Genomic DNA, 8274 nt, shown 5'->3' with positions numbered 1-8274 from the left:
TGCCATAATCACCAATAAATATAATGTAACTATCTCATGCAAACTCTCCTCACCCATGTGTTCTGGATCTGTGTCCATCTGGTGACGCATCTATCTGTGAGTCTCACAATTGAGCACACTCATAGTCTGGGTGTTTTAAGTGGTGCAGCAACAAGCTGAGTGAACAAAATGGCATGTCCTGTAAACTGTCTAAGGGATAGTTATTTGAGAACCAAAGATTCGAGTTTGGAAATTTGAAGTTGCATGTCTAATAAAACATAAGAAAATGGGAGAGAAAATGTTGAGATAGTGGAAATCGTAAATATCAGGGAGAAATGCTGGGAGCTGATCAGGACCCAATCGTAATGGGATACAAGGTAGAAAGGTTAACTTTATGGGTAGGAATGGGAGTTTGCAAAGTTGGAGATTTTTAATTTTTTTTTCAAACGATTCACAAAGGAAGAACAATTTGATGAGATCTTGAATTAATGGGCCAGAATTTCCTGAAGCATAGTATCCTTTGATGTGCCAGTTTGTCAGAATATTTCCTGCCGTCTACAGCTCAATTTTTACATGTAAATTGTTGCAAATTTGAGCTCAAGGCATTATGACATGCCGAATTATGTCTGAGGTCCGGTAACTGCACATCTCCTTAATCACTGAAATAGATAAATGACAGAGAAAAAAGTAATAAAAGAAAATGAATTAGAATGGATTAATTTTGTGTAAATTAATGTACAGAAAGAAACAAAGAAGAACAAAACTGGTGTACCCACTGTACTGTTTAGATGGGATTTCCAGGATTTAGGCCCAGCGTGAACACTGTTGTTTCCACTCAGTATTACTCTCCCTGGTATAGCATTACTAAATGTTGCCAAGGAACAGAACCATCAATGTACCTGGCATATAATAAGCTTAGCCAACTGTCAGTGTACATGGCTGAACCATATCAAACATTTTATGGTCACAGTCACCGAGATTTCCACTACTATTTAGTGGCAAATAAAAATAATTAAAACTGCAGAGGCTTGAAATCTAATGTAAGAACAGAAAATGTGGAAACACTCAGCAGGTTTCTGACATGAGAAAAGAAACAGTTAACAGTTCAAGACAAAGATCTTTTGCCAGAGTTCTGAAATTGTTCCGTTCTGATGAACATTGTTCAGTCTATAATGTTATCTGTTTCTCTGTCCACAGATGCTGCCAGATTTGCTGAGTGTTCCCAGTACTTTCTGTTTCAGTCCCATTATTTACGGTTAACCCGATAGAACGAAAATAAATCTTCACTTTTCCCCTTTGCTATTAACAACTCCTTTACATACCTTACTAAGTGTTTATGTTACAAATGGTATATTTATTATAAAGTTACAGCAGTAGAAGGAGAAACAGTTTATGCTGCAATTAGTTCCTGAAGGACCATGTGTGGCAGGAGCTCCCGAAAGTCTGTGGGGTGCTACCATACCTCGCCCTCTGTGGAACAGGGAACCTGCCTGGAATGGGAGCCTTGTCCGAAGACCCAAGGTCGGCAACGACGGTGGACATTGGAGAAGGCCGGTAAGAAGAACTGGGTGTCTTACTTTCTGCACCATCAAAGTCCTCTGTGGAAGGTGCCCCTGATGCATGAAGGCTGAAGGTGGCCAGGCAGAGAGAGGGACGACGGTTCGCTGGACGATCCAGATCATGGTGATGTCTGTAACGGACCTTTGTTGACAGCTGCAGCTGGGACTTGGAAAATAGTGCCAAAACCTGGCGACTCTTGCAAATGGACTCAGTGGGCTGTTTGTTTGCATTCTGTACTTAATCAGGATTGTACTCATGAATGGCAATAATCTTACTGACGTATGCAAAAAAATAATTATTCCACTGTACCTTGGTACACATGATAATAAAGAACCTATGAACCATTGAATTATTTGCGGTTTTGGAAAGACTAGTTTTTGGTAGAGTATCTTACCTGGGGAAGTATAAATAGTCATAGAGAACAGAAACAGGCCCGTCGGCCCAACTTGTCCACTCCGACCAAGATCCCCCATCTACATTAGTCCCACCTACCCGCATTTGGCCCATAAGATTCGAGGGCTTTCTTCTGAAGAAGATTGAATGCAAGGTGCATATTTCAAGTCTGCTATCTCTGCCTTAAAAATATCTGAGGTGGTTTGAGGGGCTGAATGGTATACTCCTGTTGCTATTTTTACCTCGTTCTTTCGCAAAATGAATGTGTCAGAGTTTGAAAGGTTTTGATGAAACCACAATCATTTTTCTGACTTAAATATCAACAATTATTTTTATTCTACATTTCATCATTCACATGACAATTTGATTGCAGGCAGTTACTGAATTGTACACTTTTTTCTCAAAATAAATTTTATTTGTTACAAAAATATATAGATAGCAAAAAGCATGCAAAATCTCTTCATACATCTTGAGTGTCTAAACCTTCAATAGTGTCATGCTCACTGGTGTTAAGACCCGAATTTATACAAGACACACACGAGGCCTCCAGGAGTGATACCCCTTCCCTTGTTTGAGGGGAATCCCCACCAGACTCAGCCCCTCAACGTCCATCATAAGAATGACCTTAAATTAATGTGCTTCTCCACAGAGCTTTTGTGTCGGCTGCACCAAGTTTCAGTGCGTCCCTCAGCGTGTACTCCTGCAGTCTGTGCTGGGACAGTTGGCAACATCCTCTCACGAACATGTCACTGTACGGAAGTTTTGCGCACATCATTGATGGTCTTCCGGCAGTACTCAATGTGAGTCCCTGTTGCATCGTTGCACAGATCAGTAGAATGGCAGATTTGTGCAATCGGGTGCACATATAGCAAGAGAAAGATGATAATTCAGAAGTTGGAGGATGTAATCAATTATGGAGCCCTGTTCACAAGCTGCAAATTAAAACTTTATTGGTTTGAAAAAAAAAAATGGTTTGGTCAGATATAGAACTAAATTTGCAGATGGTGATAGGACACTCAAGTCAAAATAAATATAATTCATTAAAATCACTACCAGATGGCTACAAACATCTTATCACAGGTCCTCAGTCTAGTGTCAAAGTAGACAGCATCTTCTCAAGTAAAATCCCTGTGTACCGTCTAATTCCCCAGTTATAGTCTGTGAAATTACTTTAGATCAGCAGAGATCGCTTCCCATCCTACCCTGAGGCACAATGTAGAGTATATACTGTGTAAGAATAGTTTGGCTTAGAGTATTTGGATTTTCAAGGTAATGCCAAATGACTGAATAAGCCAAAATCAACCTTATCAGGATTCTACGTCTTTCTATTATTCCGTGTATGCCATAAATGCATCATCTTTTACACGTGCTTTTAACTTCTTTTTAACTTTTACTCTTAACTTTTTTTAAAGTTGAGGCTATGCAGAATAATGGTTGTGCAATATCATGCCTAGGTATATTCCTAAAAATAACCTACATTGAAGTAATTATGGACTTTTGGAGAATTATGCAAAATTCAAGCTGCTCCTCTATAGTTTCATCAAAACAAAGCATTACATATCAATGCCAGGTGCAATTACTCCCTACGCAGAACTGTTTTGGAAGGCATAAGTTTGTATCACACTCTGATGGGTCTTATAGGAGTGGTGGGATTTGGCAATGTGGCTGAAGAAGTCATTTCATTTTGCATTGATATAAAATGCCTTGTTTTGCAAAGGAGCAGCTTGAGATATGAGACTGGAATGTTGCATTTGCTTCAGGAGTGGATTTTATTCAATAACATATGGGTGGGGGGGGAAGAGAGAAGGAGGGGGTGTTATTGGGTAGGGAGGAGGACAATGGTCACGCAGCACCTGTATGGTGGTGGGATATGCTCTAGGCTCCTGCAGCGAGTAGGGTGATGTATTAGCTTCTCGGAATGTCTCCGAATATTAAATGTAAAGGGCAGGTTTGTGCTGACTGACATCTGGAGCCCTGATGGTGTACGAGGTGCTGGAACCTCAGCATGATATGGAGTTTTAAACAAGCCCAGTGAAAGGTGAGAGTCGTCGTGAGCTCTATCCCAACTGCAGGCCCAGCTTGCTCAGAGAAGGAAGGCTGCTGAGCCCAAACCCCTGGTTGCCCCGTGAATCGGGAAATGGAGAGGGGGTGGAAGGGGACGGCGATGGTGGCGATGGTGGACAAAGAGGAACCGGGGTTGTCTTCCTTCTGCACCCTCGAAGTTGGCTGCAGGAGGCTCCCCCCGGGGAGAGAGGGCCAGGCATGGAGAGGGACATCGGGCCATGGGACGATCAAAATGGAGGCGACGGTTGCAAAGGGCCTACGTGGCCCAATGCAGCTGGGACTGTAAAATAGCACCAAAATGGCACCTCTTTCATACGGACTATGTGTGCTGTTCTGTGCATACTGTACTGACTGGGGGAATGTACTTATGTACGGGGATAGTCTTGCGGATCTGTATGCAAAGAATGTATTTCACTATACCTGGTACACGTGACAATAAAGACACCATTGAATAATTGAGACTCGGATGAGCCCATGTGTTAGACTTTTTTGCTCCACAACAGGGCTCACCATCATGCCGTGGCCATACTGATAAGGGAGCCTGGATATAATTCTCAACTAGCACGTAGCTTTATGTATCGTGATACATCAAAAGTGACTCTGATTGGGCAGGTGTTATGTACGGCATCTCCAAGTAGCAGAACAAATCCAGCCCGTCATTCTGTGAGGCGGATTTAGATTATTATGGTCATACGACACTGAAATAAGCTTGTTGGCCCACGAGGCCAGGACCACCGAGGAGCCATTTATACCAATTCCACATGAACACCATTTTATTCTCCTCACATTTCCACCAGATTTACCACTCACCTATGCACTGGGGGCAACTTCCAGTGTCCAATCAGACGACCAAACTGCACATCTTTGGAATTATGGGAGGAGATCAGAACAACTGGAGGACCAACAGATTTACAGGGAGAGCAGGCAAGTATCACCTGGCCAGCATCACAGCTCAACTTTGAACCCGGTCACTAAATTCAAAGGTGGATTTATTCTGCTGCTTGGAGATGCCGTACATAACACCTGCCCAATCAGAGTCACTTTTGATGTATCACGATACATAAATTCAAAAGTGCTTTATCTGTCACATATGCAAATGCACAGTGAAATTATTTTTGCATATGTTACCCATGAGGGTACCGCCATGTGTGGCACCATTATTCAAAGTCCAAAGTCCTGTCAACCCATCTGGCCATCTTGGATGCACCTCCTGTAGCCGACCTTCAAGACGCAGGAGGCATTACCCCGGTTCACCCTCCCACCGACCCATGCTCCCCACATCCGACGCCTCCCGCTCGCACCCAGTTACGTCGTCCAACGAGCCTTCAGGCGGGTTGCCGGTACCGTCAACAGGTGAGCCTTCAGGCGGGTCCCACCGTCTTGACGAGCCTTCGGGCTAGGTCCAGACGACCAACGAACCTTCCTGGCGGGCACTGCGGCCACAGCACCTCAGGAAGGCTTCCGCCATGCGGCACCTGGGGAAGGCCTCTGCCTTTGTGAAACAACAGCTCTTCTCATGACTCCACTGTGCTGTCCTCAGCAACACAATCAAGACATGGTAGCTTTGCTAATTCTGTGAAGGGAAAAGCCTGCAGAAATAGGCACCAATCTCTTTTCAAGGTTGGTAAGAGAGGATTTAAACTAGTTTGACGGAGATAGCTGCAGGAAACATTAAAAATATAAAATGCACAGAGGACTGAGGAGGCAAACAGTATTAAAATAATGAAAAGTGTTCAAATTAAGATTAGGCAAGAGAAACCATAATTCAAACTGAAATGGCTCAGAATGTATGTGCATAAAATGTTATGTGTTGTGTGGTTGATGAGAGCTGCAGGCACAAGTAATCACATGAGATTACTACATTGTGGCAGTATCAGAGAACTTGCTCTAACACGAGGAGAGTAGATACTTAGGTTACAATTGACCCATGAAAGATAACGAAGAAAAACAAAGTGGCAAAAGTGAGTTTAAATGAGCTGGCCAAAAAATGTATCACAACAATGGAAATCAAAGAGAATTTATAAGTACAGTAAGAGAAAAAAGCATAACCAGGGAGAGAATAGGGACCGTCACAATCCAAAGTGGTCATCTATGTGTGGAGTTGCAGGAGTAGAGTGAGCTCCTCAATGAATATGTTTCTGTTTTTGCTGTGGAGACAGACGGGAAGATGGGAAGGTTAATGGTGATGTCTTGAGGAGAGTCAATATTATATTTGAGGAGGTCACTGAGGTCCCAACATATGAAGGTAGGTAAATCTCATGGGCTTGATCAGGTAGATCCAAGGATATAGTGGGAAGGTGGAGAAGAAAGTGCAGGAGACCTAGCTGAGACATATGGATCATTGTTGGCCACTGATGGGGTACCTGTGATATCATGAGGGGAATAGATGGTGAGAATGCTCAGTGCCTTTTTCACATGGTAAGGGAATCAACAACTGGAGGGCATAGATTTAAGGTTGTGCGACTTGGTTGGGGGAGGGATAGAGAGAGAGAGAATGCCGGGGCTACCTGAAATTAGATTAATCAATATTTATACCACTGGGCTATAAGCTGCCCAATCAAAGTATGAGATGCTGTTCCTCCAATTTGTGTTTAGCCTCACTCTGACAATGGAGGATCCCAATGACAGAAAGGTCTGTGTTGGAATGGGAAGGAGAATTAAAGTGTCCAACAACAGGGAGATCAGGTTGGTTCACCCGGGCTGAGCATAGGTTTTCCACAAAACGATCGCCCAGTCTGCGTTTGGTCTCGCCGATGTACAAGAGTCCACATCTTGAACAATGGATACAGTAGAAGGGTACAGTCTGAAGAAGGGATTTGACCCAAAACGTTGCCTATTTCCCTCGCTCCATAGATGCTGCCTCACCCGCTGTGTTTCTCCAGCATTTCTGTCTAAATTCGATTTTCCAGCATCTGCAGTTCCTTCTTAAATGATATAGTAGATGAGGTTGGAGGAGGTGTAAATGAACCTCTGCCTAACCTGAAAGGACTGTCGGGATCCCTGGATAGAGTTGGGGGAAGAGGTAAAGCGACAAGTGTTGCATCTTTTGCAGTTGCAGGGGAAGGTACCTGGGGAGGGGGTGGTTTGGGTGGGAAAAGCTGAGTTAACCACAGAGTTGCGGAGGGAACGGTCTCTGCGGATGGCGGAAAGGGGTGGAGATGTGAAAATGTGCAAAATTTTGCGACTAGGGGCAGGGGAGCAAGGGCGGAACTGTGGGGTACCAAGGAGACATGAGTGAGGGCCTAATTTATGATGGGAGAGGGGTACCCCCATTCCCAAAAGAATGAGGACATCTCAGAAGTTCTAGTATGGGACACCTCATCTTGGGTGCAGATGCGGCATAGGTGGAGAAATAGGGAGTTAGGGATAGAGTTCTTGCAGGAAGCAGGGTGGGAAGAAGTGTAATCGAGATAGTCGTAAGAGTCTGTGGTTTTGTAATAGACGTCAGTCAATGGTCTATTTCTTGTGATGGAGACTGTGAGATTAAAGGGGCTGTCCCACTTGTGCGACTTAATCCGCGAGTTCTGGCGAGTTTGCCCTCGACTCATACCTGCAGCATGGTTGACACGAGGTTGTAGGAGGACTTTGTAACTCTCCTTCATGCTCGAGAGCAGTCCCTGTGTACTCGAGGCCCCAGCTGGGTCGTGGCGTATTTTTCAACATGTTGAAAATGCCCGCGTGTTAAAAAAGTTCGCCATGGAAAAAATCAATACTTTTTTTACTCGTAGGTTTGGTCGTAGTAGGTCGTAGTAAGTCGGCATGTTAGTCATAGGTAATCGAGGGTAGTCGAAGGTAGTCGTAGATAGTCTTCATCATAGTCAAAGGGAGGTCGAAGGGAGGCTGAAGGAGATCGAAGGAGGTCGTCTGCACTCTCCATTATTTGGTGTCCAATTTTCCCGAAGTTAGTCGTAGCTAGTCAAAGCTAATTTTCAACATATTCGAAGGAGGTCTTCTGCATAGTCGAAGGAGGTCTTCAACATGACATTTTTTCAAACTTTCCTAAACTCTTCTAAACTCGCCAATTAGGTCACCCAAGTGGAGCAGCCCCTTAAGAAAGGGGAAGGAGGTGTCAGGAGAGTTCGGGGATAGGACCAGTGTACGCCTGGAAGTTGAATTGTTCAACATACCCTACAAAGAGGCAGGCATAGCTGAGGCCCATGCGGGTGCCCATAGCTTTGCCTTGGACTTTGAGGAAGTGGGAGGAGTGAAAGGAGAAGTTGTTGAGGATGAGGACCAGCTCCGCTAGGCGGAGTAAAGTGTTAGAAGAGGGAAATTGGA

This window comes from Leucoraja erinacea, chromosome 15, assembly GCF_028641065.1.
Source record: "Leucoraja erinacea ecotype New England chromosome 15, Leri_hhj_1, whole genome shotgun sequence".
Classification (NCBI taxonomy): Eukaryota; Metazoa; Chordata; class Chondrichthyes; order Rajiformes; family Rajidae; genus Leucoraja; species Leucoraja erinaceus.
The sequence above is the reverse complement of the archived record's forward strand: the minus strand, read 5'-3'. Positions refer to the sequence as shown.